The sequence below is a fragment of the Trichosurus vulpecula genome, chromosome 1 (genome assembly GCF_011100635.1).
Source record: "Trichosurus vulpecula isolate mTriVul1 chromosome 1, mTriVul1.pri, whole genome shotgun sequence".
In the NCBI taxonomy this organism is placed as follows: Eukaryota; Metazoa; Chordata; class Mammalia; order Diprotodontia; family Phalangeridae; genus Trichosurus; species Trichosurus vulpecula.
The window spans coordinates 272,302,673-272,319,127 of record NC_050573.1 but is presented as its reverse complement, the minus strand read 5'-3'; the positions used below and the strand labels follow the sequence as shown (position 1 = coordinate 272,319,127).

At 37.7% G+C, this 16,455-nt stretch overlaps 1 protein-coding gene across 1 annotated transcript in view; it reads right to left on the bottom strand.

The window, feature by feature from the left end:
- FAM110B (family with sequence similarity 110 member B) overlaps nt 1-4,104 on the bottom strand; it is a 206,635-nt gene extending 202,531 nt beyond the window's left edge. The window contains exon 1 of the mRNA XM_036741566.1: nt 3,690-4,104. The gene's annotated coding sequence lies outside the window, so the exon portion shown is untranslated. The remainder of the gene's footprint in view (nt 1-3,689) is intronic.
- Between the last annotated feature and the right edge of the window lie 12,351 nt (nt 4,105-16,455).

The following is a 16,455-nucleotide window of genomic DNA, read 5'->3' as shown; positions in this document are numbered from 1 at the left end:
GAGGCTGCATTTGAACTCAGGTCTTCCTGAGCTTCCTGGGCCAGCACTCTATCCACTGGGCCAGCACTCTATCCACTGCACCATCTAGCTGCCTTACAGAAGACATTCTTAAATGATTCAGGATCTCGGAGAACTTTATGTACATCAATGATATATTCATACCTATTCTCAATATGTGGCACTGTAGCTAAAGAGAGACAGAATAGAGGAAAAATTGGGCTGAATCGTTCCAGAACAAACTCTGAAAATTGATTTTTTAAAAAACATTCCTGTTAGGAATTTTTTTCCTGCTATTTCTGTCTTTCTGCTAAAAGTGGCAAAGAAAATTCAAATTAGTTGAAGGTTTCTCTTATTTGGGCTTCACTAATAAATGCTCTACTGTATTAAGAGAAGGGAAAGAAAGAGGGAAGAGCCCTTTCATCTAATTATACTTGATAATCACATGAAACATTTGTCTAACACCTTGGTTCTTCCAGTGAAAACCTGGCCTAGTGTAAAGTCCAAAAGCATTAAAAGCTAACAGAAGCAAATATTTAGACTATTTCATGCTATTAACTCCCTATATCTTTGGAAATTGGGCTGAGGCAACTTGGTGATACAGCAGCTAGAGCACTAGGCCTGGAGTCATGAAGACCTGAGTTCAAATATAGCCTTAAACAAGTACTAGCTGTGTGACTTTAACTTTTGTTTGCCTCAGTTTCTTCATCTGTGAAAATGAGGATAATAATAGGACTTCCCTCCCAGGCTTATTGTGAGGAGCAAATAAGATAACTGTAAAGTTCTGAGCTAGAGACTGGCATATAGAAGGCACTATATAAATAATAGCTACTATGATTATCATTGAGGCAAGGAGTGTTAAAAACAGAGAGCCAGCTAGTCCAATTCATTTTCCTTACCAATGAGGGAAGTGCCCCAAGAAGTTGAATGACTTATCTAGGATCATACTTCTGATTAAAGTCAGGGCAGGTCTCCAAATTCCCAATCCAATGCTTTACCCACTATGAAATGTGATATCCTACTTTCTCAATAAATATGACACAGGCTCTGCTACTCCACACAGCACCATCTACTGCCACTGTACTATCTTTGCTTTCAAGAGCCAATAATGTATTTTTCTTAGCTATTAAATTATTCAGGACAGGAAAGCTGTACTTTTCAAGAGTAGAAGACAAACCTGAAAATAAAAAGTTCACTTTCTTGAAAAAAAAAATTTTCTATGAAACTTCTTTGAGAAAACTAACATAGTTTTCCTTTAATCAGGCACATTAAAAGGAAAGACTTTTCTTCATTATCCACATAATTACTAGACAAGTATTACATTCCAGCAGTTTCAATATAAGGGTAGGAATAAAGATACTATGGTTTTGTTTTTACTCTCCTAAATGTGGTGTGATACTTTAAGCAAGTCACTCAATATTCTTATGGTAATAAATTTTTTTGACCAGGAGTATTACTATCAACCTACATAAGAAAAATGTTCTGAAATCAGTTTAAACTTATAACCAATAATGCAACTTCCTAAAGGATTTATGAGAATAGGCAAGAGAAATACTGTCTAGCTAGATTTTTTCCAATTTCTGGGATCCTTTATACTGCTAGGTGCCTAGGGAGGCTTTGTCTATTAACTCTTTTAGGATGCTGCACTTAGGTACCAGGGCAGTGTACTGCTACAGTAATGTACCTTTAGACACTGTGTAGTTGATCCAACTTTGCCAGGCAGTAAGAATATACAAATCAATATTTCAGTCTAAAAAAGAAACTCACAGCATCATTATTCTGATATAGAGTAAACCACAAATGTATTTGGGGGCATAGCTAAAATGGTTTGGCACAAACAACAAATTTTCAAATACATTTCACCAGCTAAAGTTTACTCAATATTCATTGATTACTAAGAAGTTAAAAAAATTACTTCTATCCAAATCATTTTTATTTCTAACTGCATCCTGGTGTATCATATGTTTGGTTTAAGCCATTACCAGCTATAATAATATACTGAGATATCATCAATGCAGAAATGTCTTGTCAGTTAAGTAAACCTTGGCAATAAAGTTAATAGTTTGATATCATATTTAGCTGACCACAGGTTGTGATGCCATATATTAAACACAATAAACAGAATCATAAAAATGACGAAAACAGAGTTGAATAAAAAAATTAAGCAAAAGATCTCTGATATCAACAGAGGGAAACCAAGAAAAATCTTTTGAATTGAAGACTCTTTAATCTTACTGTCAGAGTCCCTTTTGAAAATAGACCAGTCAGTAGCCCTTTCAAAGTCAACCCCTGAAAGAGTTAGTCTCATGTAATGTTGTGACAGATGTGTGCCAGATTTTGCATAGGACATAAGTTTGGCCCCAAGGAAAAGCCCAGAGCATGCTTACATCACAGGCAGAATAGAAAATGAGCACATTTATCATGATGCTTACTCAATCTGCCTAACAACCTGAAGGGGTTAAACAGCAGAGTCTTCAGAATCTCGCTTATACCAGGTGTTTTCTCTCCACTTTACTGAGGAATTAAAGGACACACCAAAGATCTCTTCCTTCCCCATAAAGCTGCTTAAGGGGTGGTGGGTGAGGGGGAGGGGTTGAGGGAAGGCGTCCCTCTTCTTTGCACTATCCATGTTTGTAGTAATAATAATAATAGGACAGAAATTCAATGCTCAGGCAGCAAACATCAGGGGCTTCCCACAGCATGGATATGTTTCATTGCCTAGTTACTGAACTCTGCAGAGCGATCTGGGGCACTAGTGAACCAAAGATAATTTAATTCTCCTTCAAATTTGTGTGCTTTCAAAGAAAGCATAGACATTTGAGACCATAATGGGCGGAGGAAGGGGGACAACTTCCAGAGCCCCAGGATTTACAGTTGTTGCAACCTCCCAAATAGGGATGGGAAGACAAAGCAAGCTTATCATTGATGTAGTTTCCCCAGAAGTATTTAGCATAAACGATTCGATTTTATTTAGGGAAGAACCACAGAAACCGGGCTAGGAAAGTAGGTCTGAAGCTCTGGGTACATGGTGATCCCTTCCCCCTCCCAGATTAACTTCTGAAGCTGCAACTTCAAGATTTGGGGGGCTTTCTAAACATGTAAGTGCCTGCCACACACACGCACACACACACACGCACACACGCACACACACACACACACACACACACACACTTCAAATAGCAGCAGTTCTCTCCTGCTCCCCACTGAAAGCTGGAAACTTCAGCTGCTTGACCTAATAACCGCTACCCTTTCCTCCGAAACTAAATCAAGCAAAACCAATAAAGATACGACAGAGGTGCAAAGAAGAAAGGGAGGTGGGGGAGTAACCATATCCCAGTGAGAGACCTGCGGCCGATCCGCATTGTTGCCACCCGCAGATTGGGTCTGGATGCTACCCTGGAGCCGGTACTGGCCAGCTCGTAGAAGGGGTACGAGGGGAAGGGGTGGAGAGCGAGGACCTGGGGGGAGGGGGCAGGATCTCGCTGGCTTTTGCCGTGTACCTCGGGCAGCGGCGTCTGCCACAACTGGAAATGCACGAGCCGACGCGGCCAAGGCGGAGGCAGCTGGGCAGCTGTGCGCTCCCCCGCCATCCCCAGCTTCCAGCCTCGCAAGCTCGTTTGCTCGGACGGCTAGCAGCACAGCGTCGGCGGCGCGCATCCCCAACCCCCCCAGGCTCCCCGGCCGAGCCTCACCTCCTGCCTCAGCAAACACGTCCCCGGCAGCTTCCCAGGAGACGCCGACTAACGAACCCCGAAGGCAGAAGTGGAGCGACAGTCCTCCGAGGAGCCGCTGCCGCCTCCAGTGCACGAACCGCTTCCTCTAGACCTGAATGAAACTCCCTGGAGCTGGATCCGCCGCTGGCAGAGGAAAGAAGAGCTCGGCAAAACCCGGCCCTGCCCACTGGCCCCCGCACCCGCAGGGGAGCGTGGCAGCGGGCTGCTGCCGGCCCCCGCTGGGCCCTGCGCCCCAACTTCCAGGGGAGACCGGCGGTGAGCAAAGCGAGGACCGGCCAGGCTCCGGACGGGATCTGCGAGCTTTCAAACCCCTAGCTGAGGGAGTCAGCGATACTGGTTTTATGGCCGCCTTAGCTTGTGGCGGCAATGGTTTGGTCCACACCGAAGTGGGAGGGCTTAAGGGATGTTTAACTGTGCAATTGAGGGAGGGAACTTAGTTTGAGTTGGGGCTGTGGCGTGTGGAAGCTTGAGTTAGCACACTCTGGTCAATCTTTATTGTTATTGTTATCATTATTTCAAAGCAGGACCGTGGGGAGTTCAGAGTTTAAAACCCTAAAAAACACACCACACAAAACAACCGAAATGACAAAAGGTAAAATTCTAAGGGCTGGGGTAGCCTGCCCCGATTCAATCAATCAAATTAATCAGTCAGTAAATTAACATTTATAAAGCACCTATTAAGTGCGTAAACACTGGGAATACAAAAGAAAGATATAAAACAGTCCCTAGCTCCTAGGGAGCTCACAATCTAAAGGAGGAAGACAAGATGCAAACAACTATGTCCAAACAAGGTAGATACAGGATACACATTGGAAATAATCAACATAGAGAAATCATTAACATTATAGAAGGTCGGGAAAGGTTTACTATAGAAGGTGGGATTTTAGCTGGGACTTGAAGTAAGCCAGGAGGCGTAGAGGAGGAGGGAGAGAACATTTCAGGAAAGCTGACAGCAAGTGAAAGTGCCCTGAGAGTGTCTTGTTCGAGAAACTGCCAGGAGGACAGTGTCATTGGGTCTCAAAGTAGGGGTTTGGGGGTGAGGGCAGGGATTAAGATGTAAGAATGGAAAGGTACAAATGAAATTGGAAAGCTTAGAACGTCAAAACGGATTTTATGGTTGATCCTGAAGTGATAGGAAGCCATTGGAGTTAGTTGAGGTGGGGGGGGGGGGGGGGGGGAGGAGAAGGATATCATGGTCAGACCTTCAGAATTAGGCACACTTGGTCATCTGTCCTCACCATGGTGACCATGGTTGTATGGGGACCTTGTGAATTTTCTAAGTTTTATGTTGCTCGATATAACCTTTTTTTTAAAGCCCTGTTTTAGTTTTATTTTTTTCTTGGAACACTTCAACCATCGAGATTTTTTTAAAGGAATTATGAAGAACAAAAAATATAAGAAATCTTTAATCATAAAAAGTTATAGTCTCTCTCCCCAATACTAGCAATTCTCATAATTGTTTAACATTCCTAAAATGCAACTCTGACCATGCCCCTCTTCTGCTCAGGAAGCTTCAGTGGTTCCCTATTACTTTGAGGATAAAATACAAACTTTAATTTGACATTTTAAAATCTTTGTTCTGGTTCTACCTGTTATCCTTATAGCCCAATTATGCATTATTCTCCTTTGTAGACTGTTCCTACAGCACTCTACACACAGGCTGCCTTACTTGCTCCTTCCTGTTACAAGATATTCCATCTCCCAATCTATGGCCTTTGTACAAATTGTTTCCCATGTATGGAATATCCTCCCTTTTCTCCTCAGTCTGTCAGAGCTCCTACCTCCCATCAAGGTTCATGTCAAGTGCCACATCCTCTAAGTGGTGAGATTCCTATCTTTGGGATTCCCACAGTCATTAGTGCCCTTGGACCTGTATTTATTTGGTATATATCCTGTATTTGTTTATATGTGAACATCCCGTTAGTCCCAAAGTTCTTAATCTTTTTGGGGCCATTTACCCCTTTGGCAATCTAGTGAAGTCTATCAACCCTTTCTCATAACAACATTTTTAAATGCATAAAATAATATACATAGGATTACAAAGGAAACAAATTATATTTAGAGAGAGGTAACTAGCTAGGTAGCTAGCTAGATGGATAAAAGTTACCCCAGGTTAAAAATCTAAGTTTCTTAAGGTCAGGCACTGTCTTACTTTAGTATTTGTATCCCCAATGCCTGGAATGTATATTATACCAGTGCCTGGTACATAGTAAGGGCTTAATAACTGCTTATTGATTGATTCAGTGACAAAGTTTCTACAATGTGACCCCCAAATCTACTTTTTAATTAATGAAGATTTTTTGAAGAACTCAGAATTACTTTTCTTATTCTTGGCTATATTTGTTATTTTCCTTCAGAATTTTGTAATCACTCGAACTTTAGGAAGGACTAAACTGACATAATCATTTATTATGTTAGCTAAAAATATACCCACCTTAAGCAAACATATTAAAAATCAGTTCAGCACTAGGTGTTCATTTCCAAAAGAATTATTCACTTAAAAACAGATTTATCCTGGAATTATTTATAGCAAACTCTCCTCCTGCAGTTTAAATTATGATTCAATTAGTACACATCTTTTCATTTGTATTGTATTATATTGTCTTATACTACATTGTATAAGAAGGCATATTTGAATTTTCTGAAAAATGCTTATGTAGCAAAGGAAGAAAATTTTTCTCAACTTCAACTCAAAAATGACTACATGTATTTAACTCTCATAATACTTTTTTGCTGCCAAAAATAGATATATTTTCAGAAGGGTAATATGAAAAATAGGTTTTAAATAGAACTTCTCTTTGGCATGCTAATGTCAGCACTGTAATAATAGATTATATCAGTGTTATTCCCTCACATTAATTCAGTTCAAATGACATGTATAAGAGATTATCTTATTTGAGCTTCACAACATTTTGAGGGTAGGTACTATAGTTACTGTTATCCTTATTTTATAGATGGAGAAACTGAGACTCAAATATATTAAGTGACTTGCCCAAGGTCACATAAATGGGAACACACAAGAGGCAGGATCTGAAGCCATCCCTTCCTAATCCTAGGTTTAGCTCTCTATCCATAATGCCAGTCATATTACTAGAAAGAATGTATAACAATAGAAAAATACTACTGGTTGATACTCATATGAGAAAAAGAACCAAATTCTTCTATTCTTTTTCTTTATTCCTCCTATCCTTTTGATCCATGAGTTTGATGACATAGATTCCTATAGGTTTGTTCCATAAGAATGCCTCAGCATTCTAATAATGATAATAATAATAATATGCATTCAGAGATAGGAAAATAATGAAATGTTCAAGTCAGAAAATCCCAGAAATTTTTTTTCTTATCAATTATTTTGAAAAAACTAACTAGGCCTCATCATTTCATTTGTTTGAAAATAAAGATAGAGTCCTACAATAGTAACCTCTAAGGCACTATCCAAATTCTTTTATTCTGCTGGAATTTTTCTGCATAGAATATCACTCAAAAAAAAAACCCCAACAAGCAAAAAACAACTGAGTCATCAGCCTAGAGACTTAGAAATCTTTTGTTTTAGAGTTGTGGTGGTTGTTGTTGTTTTTGCTGTAAAAGGATATAGTGTCTACCAATATAGCATCTATTCCTTATTCAATATATTACTTAGACATTTTTTCACAGAACATTACAAATATTTAAGGTATTTGTAGCATAACAAATGCATTGCTCTCTGTTTTGTAAGAGATGGGTCAAGCAAACACCAAGAATTACCCCTGGGGATGCAGTTGGGAGAGCCAGTTAATGTAGGAAAATATTGCTATTTGAACAGTACTACATTTCTTAAAATAAGAACATAGCCCAGTCAACAATCAGTATGATTTATTTTACAAGCTCTTATTTACTAAATTTTAATATATCATAAAAATATACAGTAATATCAAGAAAAACAGATAAGAAGCCAGGAAGAAGTCAGTCTCTTTCAACAAGGTAATATAATTAAATGGAGATAAGGAAACAAAGTCGATAATTAACAGTGGTAGTTGCTTCCTGTTTGCACCCTAAGGCTGTTCAATTTACCTCAGTGTTTTTATGGAAGGATTTCCAGTTAAGGCATGAAAGGTCATGGAGGAGCCCCGCTCTCCCATATTATCCCCAGGAAGAATCTAAAAAGGTACCAGATCATACAATGATTAAGAAATCCAAAGAGAAAAACCAATAAACCCCTACATGCAGGCCAGGACTACACAAAAAAGATAACCAGAAAACCACAGTAGCACCACAATTGGGGTTGTCCCAGAGGAATGGAAGACTGCCCTTATTGGGAATGTCCAAAGGGTTCTAGGAGTCCCAACAGCCCTCCAACCAGGGACACTGGGGAGAATGGGAGACCATAGTGGCATTGTAATTGAAGATTCTCCAAAAGTGGGGGGAGTGAGCCAAAAGACCACAAAACTCTTATTGGAGACACTGAAACCCATCAGAATTCTAAGTGTAGACACATCAAGAGAGATGGAAGTTAATGACTGGAGCCTAAGAAATTAAGGTCATGACCATATAGGGTTTGACCATCCCATTCATGAGTATAGGAGAGATAGCCTTGGCATAAAATCCAAAATGAGGGCTTTAGGCTGGAAATATGAGTAAAAAGAAGACACCAACACTATGAAAAACCTGTGGGTCAAGAGATGCACAGGAGGTAAACCCAGGAGATAAGCATAACTCCAGAAAATTATAAGCAAAACCTCAGTGAAAAAGATAGTTTGGCCAAGTATGGCAAGAATGGGGGGTGGGGAGGAGGGGAGTGGGAGAGGAATAACTAAAAATAAAATTCAAAGTGAAATAAGAGCCTTTAGGAAAGAATTGGAGAGGAAATAAATAGCTTCAAACAGAGAATGGAAAACCTTTCTCAGATAGTGAACTCTGAAAATCATACGGGAACAAATAGACTTCAATGTCTCCATGAGACAATCATAAACATTGGAATAAAATAAAGATTTTTTTTAAAAAAAGGAAGTATAAGATATCTATTATCAAAAACAACTGATTTAGAAAGTATGTTGAGGAGAAATAATTGTTGGACTCCTTGAAAACCGCAACCAAAAACAATGTAAAAGCTGAAATACTGTATTTTAAGAAATCATAAGTGAAAGTTGTTCACATTTATTAGGACTAGGGGGCAAAGTAAAAAGTGAAAAGAATCTACTAGTTACCTCCTGCAAGAAATCCAAAGTGAAAACTCCCAGGAATGCCATAGCTGCGATCTATAGCTCCCAATTAAAAAAAATTATGCAAGCAACCAAAATGAAAGTGCTTAAGTAATAAGGAACCAGAGTCAATGCAACACAAAACTTGACAGCAACTATTATGAAGCAGATAAAAATCTTGGAATATGATATTCCAAAAGGCAAAAAGTGAAAGATTACACCTTGTCCAGGAAAATTGCATATAATCCTACTCAAGATAGAGATGGGAATGAATATTTAATGGAATAAAAGACTTTAAAGCAACCATGACTTTAAAAAAAAATACTAGACTGAGTGGAACCTTTGAAAGAAAAATGCAGGAGTCAAGAGAAATCCAGGAAAGTAAATACATTTGAGCAATTTAATGGGACTAAGTGATAATAAAGTGCTTATATTCTCATAGGTGGAGAAGAAAAAAAAGTTTCTCTTCGGAATCCTATGGTCTTCAAGGGACACAGATGGAAAGATATAGGAAACAGAGGGTCTATGGGGTGGTTTTAATTCCACTTTTCTGAATCAGGCAAAGGAGAATTACACTAACACACATACACATTTTGGCATAGTAAAACATTAAATGTAGTAAAACAACAATAAAAAAAGGGATGCAGGGAAAAAGGAAAGAAAGGTTTAAGAGGCAAAATAGGGTTAAGGAGGGAATAATCACAAGCAAAACAAACTTCAGCCTCAGAGGGTAGATTTTAAATGGAAGAAAGCAAAATATATGATCCATTGAGCAGGGTCTGGATGAGGGGAAGGAAGACAAGGGGCAGGTGAAGTTGAAGCAGAACTCTTTAATTATGGATTACTAGTATTTATCACATTCCTTTTTCATGGCCAAAATGTTTGTAATGTGGTTGGTACAGGGTACAGAGGGCAAAGAAAGGAGGAAATGATGTAGGGAAATATAGAATTGATGATCATGAGCATGAATGGAATGAACTCACCAATAAAATAGAAGAGTATAGAATTGATTAGAAAGCAGAATACAACAACATATTACTTATGAAATACACATGAAACATAAAAATTGACAGTTCAAATGAGGTGCTGATTCCTATCTTATGTAAACTGCAAAAAATAGGAATACAAGGGATCCTACCAAATTATGCTTGAAATGAATGGGGAAAAAAAAAACAAGGAATCATGATCTCAGATCAGTCAATAGTAAAAATAAACATGATTAAAAGAGATAAGCAGGGAAACTATATTATGCTTAAAGATAACATTAGACGATGAAAGAATTTCAACACTTAATACATATGCATGCAATGGTATAGCATTGAAGAAGTACTTAAAGGAAAAATTAACCAAATTATAATTAGGAAAACTATGAACATAATTGTTGTGGTTGAGTCATTTCAGTCATATCTGACTACTCGTGATCCCATTTGGGTTTTTTTTTTTTGGTAGAGTTACTGGAGGGGTTTGCCATTTTCTTCTCTAGTTCATTTTACTAATGAGGAGACTGAAGCAAACAAGGTTAAGTGACTTGCCTCAGGTCACACATCTAGTAAGGGATGGAGGTCGGATTTGAACTCAGGTCTTCCTGACTCCAGCCCTGACACTCTACCCCTGAACTACCTAGCTGCCCCATATTGGTTACAAAAACAAAAGTCACATGATTCTATCAAATGATACAGAACATTTCTTGACAATATACAATGCCCATTTTATTAAAATATTTTCACATGTTTTTCTGTGTAAAAAAAGGTAAATGGACCTTTAATTAATATGATAAATAATATGTATCTAAAATGCAGAGATAGTAACAATATATGTAATAGAGAAATGCTAGTCTTTCTGGTAAAGTAAGGGAGAAAGCAATGTTGTAATCATTGCCATCTTTATTTTATAAAAGGCTATAAAACAAGTAAAAGAAATCAAGGAAATAAACATAGGTAAAGAAGAAAAAACTTTTTGCAGATGGCATGATAGTCTATTTAGAGAACCCTGGAGATTCCATGAAAATGAATTTAAATAATTAGCAACTTCAATAAAATATCAAGATATAAAAGGAGCCAACACAAATCATTAGCCTTTCTGTATATTATGAACAAAACCCATAAGGAAAAGGTAGAAAAATAAATTATACTCAAAATAGCCATCAAGATGTATAAAATATTTGGATGCTTGTACCCCATAGGATTGTTGCATCAAATAAGATAACACATGTAAAGTCCTTTGCAAACCTTAAAGTCCTATTATCTAAATGCTAGCTATTGTTGTTTGTTACCAAGACACACACAGGAATTATGTAACTACAACTGTAAAACATTCCTTACAGAAAGAAAGGCAGATCTAAATAACTGGAAATAAATAAATTGCTCACAGGCCATGCCAATATAATAATAATGAAATCATTAACTAAAATAATTTATTTAATGCCACACCAAACTACCAAAGGGTTACATTAGGCATATACCCCAAAGAGATGAAACAAAGATTGAAAAGACTCATCTTTTCAAAAACATTCATAGCAGCACTCTCTTTGTAGAAAAGAGCTGGAAATAAAGGTTATGCCCCCATCAACAGGGGAATGGTACCTTATACAGGGTATTCCTAAAGTCTGGACACATAGGCAAAAATGCATATTTTCAAGAAATGAAATGAATGAAATTTTTATTTAATTGGAATATTAACAAATAACATCTTTAATATGATTTCCGTCATTTGTGGTGCAAAGGTTGAAGCATTTTCAAGATTCATGTGAACTAGATGCAGTAACTCCACATTGCTGTCAATTGCCTATGTGTCCAGACTTAAGGAACACTCTGTATATGAATGTAATAAAATATCTTTAAAATAAAGGAAGTCATGAAAGGGTGAATTCAGAGAAACTTAGGAAGACATGTATAAACTGATGCTGAGTAAACTGAGTAGAACCAGGAGAACAGTTTATATAACTGTAAGTGTGAGGAAAAAAAACTTTTAAAGACAGAATCTAATGAATTCAATGACCAGAGGACCAATGATGAAACATACTTCCCCCATCTTGAAAGAGAGATGATGGACTACAGGTGCAGAATGAGACATACATGTCTAGATATGGTCAATATGTGATCATGTTTTGTTTAAATATGCTTACTTCTTACAAGAAAGGTTTCTTTTTTGTATTGGGAGGAAGAAGAATTAGAAGATGATGGGGTGGGGACAGATCTAATGATAGCAACGCCAAAAAATAAAGAAAATAAAAGAATGTCAATAAAATATTTGTAAAAGAACAAAAGAGACTAGAATGAGGATCAGAGAGTAAGAGTCAAGTGGAACAGCTCTGAGGCTAGCATACTAAATGTGTTGTGTAGTGGGAGTCTAGTGTATGTCTAGACTACCTAAGATAGAGGTACCCACATGGAAAATGCCAGGGACCTGCTTCTAGAAGTGGCCCTTCCATGGACATTACATACTAGTCTACTGTGTGTGAAAAGCCTCTTGCCATTGACTGAGAAGCTAGAGCTGTCTCTTTCTTTAAATTTACCTGACTCAGGCAGAGTTGCTTGCTCTTTCAGGTAGAGTCTGTGGTGAAGGACTCATTTACTTACAGCAAGAGCACCATGCAGGAATTTTGGGAGAAATACCCACGAACCCCCTTTCCTTCCTTTTAGGCCCTGTGGCCCTGATAAATAGGCTTGGGGTTTTGTCTTGTTTTGTTTGTCCTTTTCAGTGCTTGGTGCAGGGAATAAGAGTCCCTGACCTGGGAGTTCAATCCATAGAGACTTTGGAGCTCATCGTTCCAGGTGGGACGTTATAGCCAGCCTAGCAAGGAACCCCTGAGAAGCCACGGGCTGGGGATGCAAGCCCAGGGGACACTCATGTCTTGGAACTTGATGGGACTAATGCTATGTAGGAACTGACTTAAACTGTGAGTCTAATCCTCCTCACCTCCCCAAAGATGGAGGTGAAGTAGGGAGATTCTGAAGATTTGGAAAAATGTTTGTATGTTTGTTCTTGATGTGCCATTGAAGTAATTGTTCCTTTATTAAAGGAAAAAAAAAGTAATCTGACTTTTTTGTGGTTCAATGGTACTGAGATGCTTGGATCCCAAATATTGGGGGAACATATTGGTGGGATTTGACGCAATGGTAGAGATGAGAGACCCCTCAAGTCCTTAAGGATGTGGAGAACCCTGGAGGATGATTAGAAATGTAATAAACTTGGCCTTCAGGTAATAGGGGCCAGAGAATCACTGTTACAAATTATATACTTAAAATAAAAAGCAACCAAACTGTAAGTAATAGGAATTCATGGTTTCTCATACAATCTTTTTCTATTTTTCTTTGTATATGAAAATATTTATATTCATGGGTGTTTTTCAAGTTTGGAATAACACAAAAATTAAACATTTACAAAAAGAAAAAAATCAACAGATTGATGATGTCACTAGTGTCCTAGAGTAATCTCTCCTTTGGTACTGGTTGTAGGCCAACCTATTTTCTCATCTTGTGACATTCTTCAATTTGACTTGCCATACGTTCTCCATGAATTATCTTATACTAGTAGAAGACAGTCCTCACAGTGCTGCCCTTGGAGTCTGCACCTGTGATCCCTTTCTGCCTGTGCAGCCTACCTCTTTTTTTAGTCTCAGATACATGCTTGATACATTTTATGCTGCCTCTAACGCATGTCGTCATTGATAATCTGCGGTAGCCTACTGTACTTAGATGCAGAGATGAGGCTTTGTAGACTTTGTAACATTGTGTTAAACGTGCTCTAATTTTCAGTCGACCACCCAGTGATGGCAAATAACTGGATGTTTGGTGTCATATGACCCTAGGCTTGTAATTCTTTGTGCATGAAAGCATAATTCTAGTAATGCCCCAGTTATCCAGCTCTTAGATTTCCCATAATTTCAATAAGTTAGGATGTAACTTTGAATCCAAAAATGACAGAAGTCTCTCTGTACTCTAAAGAAATACTTGTTACCAAGCCTGGGTACAGGGGTGCTCCAAAACAGCAAAAGAGAATTTTACTCAGCAACCCAGCACAATGCCTTGCATAGGTGCTCACCAATTATTTGTTGAATTTTAGTGCCTATTATGGTACAACATACTGCCTATGATTAATTATGGAAATAAAGACCAGGGGTGGCTAATCAAAGGGAAAAAAAAATCCACAAATAACCCTTTAATCTCTTTTCAACTTCCCTGTGAAAAAAAATCTCTTGAAGTAGAAAAAAATACCTCACCTGTGTTATGCTTTTCCTTCCTTTCCTTTCTAAGTGGTGGAAATGTTAATGGACAATGGACAACAAGCAGGAAGATGACAAAGAAAGGAATAGGAGGAAAAGTAAATAATCATTGTTTAAGTTACTAAAAGCTGGGTATAAAACAATTTTGTTTTATGGTTGAAAAATCACTTTTAGGGTTTGCACACAGATTGTACAGAGTAGGTACTTAGTAAGTGTTTGTTGAACCGAATCAGTAGATTTCCCCCACTGGACATTTAAATGTAAAAATTCTTTGTAAACAATTCCTAAATTCTTTGTAAAGAATTTTAAAGCTAAAATGTGTAGCAGAATGAGCACTGGAGACTAGAGACTGAGTACTTGGGCTTCTTAGCTGTCTTTATCACTGGCTGCTCTGTCACTACCAGGGTGACCACTTAATTTCTCTTGGCCTCAGGCAGTCGACAAGCATTTATTAAGCACCTTCCATATGCCAGGCATTGTACTAAACTCTAGGTAAGAGGTAAAAGACAGTTCTTGCCCTCTAGGAACTCACAATCTAATGAGGGAGACAAACATGTTCAGGTAGGAAACAATTAAAAGATGGGAAGGGCACTAGAATTAAGAGAGGTTGGGGAAAGTTTCCTGTAGAAGATGGAATTTTAATAGAGACTAAAAGGAAGCCAGGGAAGCCAGTAGGTGATGAGGAGGGAAAGCATTCTGAGCATGGGGGGCATCCGGAAAAAATATCTGAAGCATTTTCCTCAGCAATGTCCTAATGGGGAAGTGTCCTCATATGTAAAATGAGAGAGTTTTATTAGGTCTTTATCTATCTATCTATCTATCTATCTATCTATCTATCTATCTATCTCTACATGAATGTAATCATACCCATTATATATATATATATGTGTGTGTGTGTGTGTGTGTGTGTGTGTGTGTATTTATACATGTATGCATATGCATATGTTAGTTATATGCACATACAGGTGTACTCTAATAATGAGTTTCTTCTCCTCCTCCCCCCAAATCATACCATATTTCTGGATTTCCTTGTCTTCCTCCTTTTCTTTTTCCCCTTTTTTTAACCTCCTTTTCTATTCTGTCCTCTTTCCACTCTATTCTCTTCAGGATGGACTCTGCAAATGCCCAACTACCCAAAAGACTAGATAGTAAGACCCTGTCTTGTAGCTCTAAATTTACGATTCTATGATTTCCCCATTGTGTAGTGTTACTGTAAATGGTAAGTAATATTATTTCTCAAAATTGTACTAAATTACAAAGAAAAATTATAGCATAACACAAAAGTCATGATTGTACAGATGTGAATTTTAGTGCATTATCCATTTTTCCCTCGTTTTATCATTCTGGCATGTTATTAAATCCACCTTCTCATTTTAGCACATTCATATGCTTTTTAATCTACTCTTAGCTTATTAAATGTCCCAGTTAATTGCCTAATTATACAATTCAATTCAATAAACATTTATCCCTATCCAATACAGCAAATAAATACTTCTTTTCCTCTTTCTAGGTCAGTTTTGGATTAGAATCAGTTGGATTTGTCAGTTTCTCATCACTCAGCTAAATTAAATACTTGGTCAACATTTTGCCTAACCTCCAGTTTGTTTTCCTATGTATTTGTAGATTTTCCCTCAGCTCAACTGATGCGAAACTTCAGACAAATACAAGACAGGGTCTTACTATCTAGCATACTTTGGGTAGTTGGGCATTTGCAGAGTCCAGCCTGAAGAGGACAGAGTAGAAAGATGGCAGAATAGAAAAGGAAGTAAAAAAGGGAGAAAAAAAAGAGGATTAAGAGAATGAAATCCAGGAGTATAGTATGATTTGTGGGAGGGAGAGAAGAAATTCACTATTAGTGTACATATATGTATGTGTATATAACTAACAATTGAATGTATGTATATACATACATGTATAAATACACACATAGGGTATGATTGCAAGCATACATAGATACATGTAAGCATGTAGCATACACATACCTGCATATACATATTTGTGCACATATAGATATGTATGTATATATGTGTTTATACACATATAAGCATACACACATGCATACACATACAAAAGAAAATTTCCTCTGCCATTAAAGATGATATTATTTCACAGTTTATAGTCTTAGACAATTGCCTGAAGACATAAGAGGTTAAATGACTTGTCAAGATTTTGCTAAGCCCCGAGGAAGGTTCTCTATCCATTAGGCCGCTGACATTTTTTGTGTCAGGATCCCTTTACATGCTGAAAAAGTATTGAGAACTCCTAAAGAGCTTTTGTTTATGTGAGTTTTATCTATTGATATGTACTGTGTTAGAAATAAAAA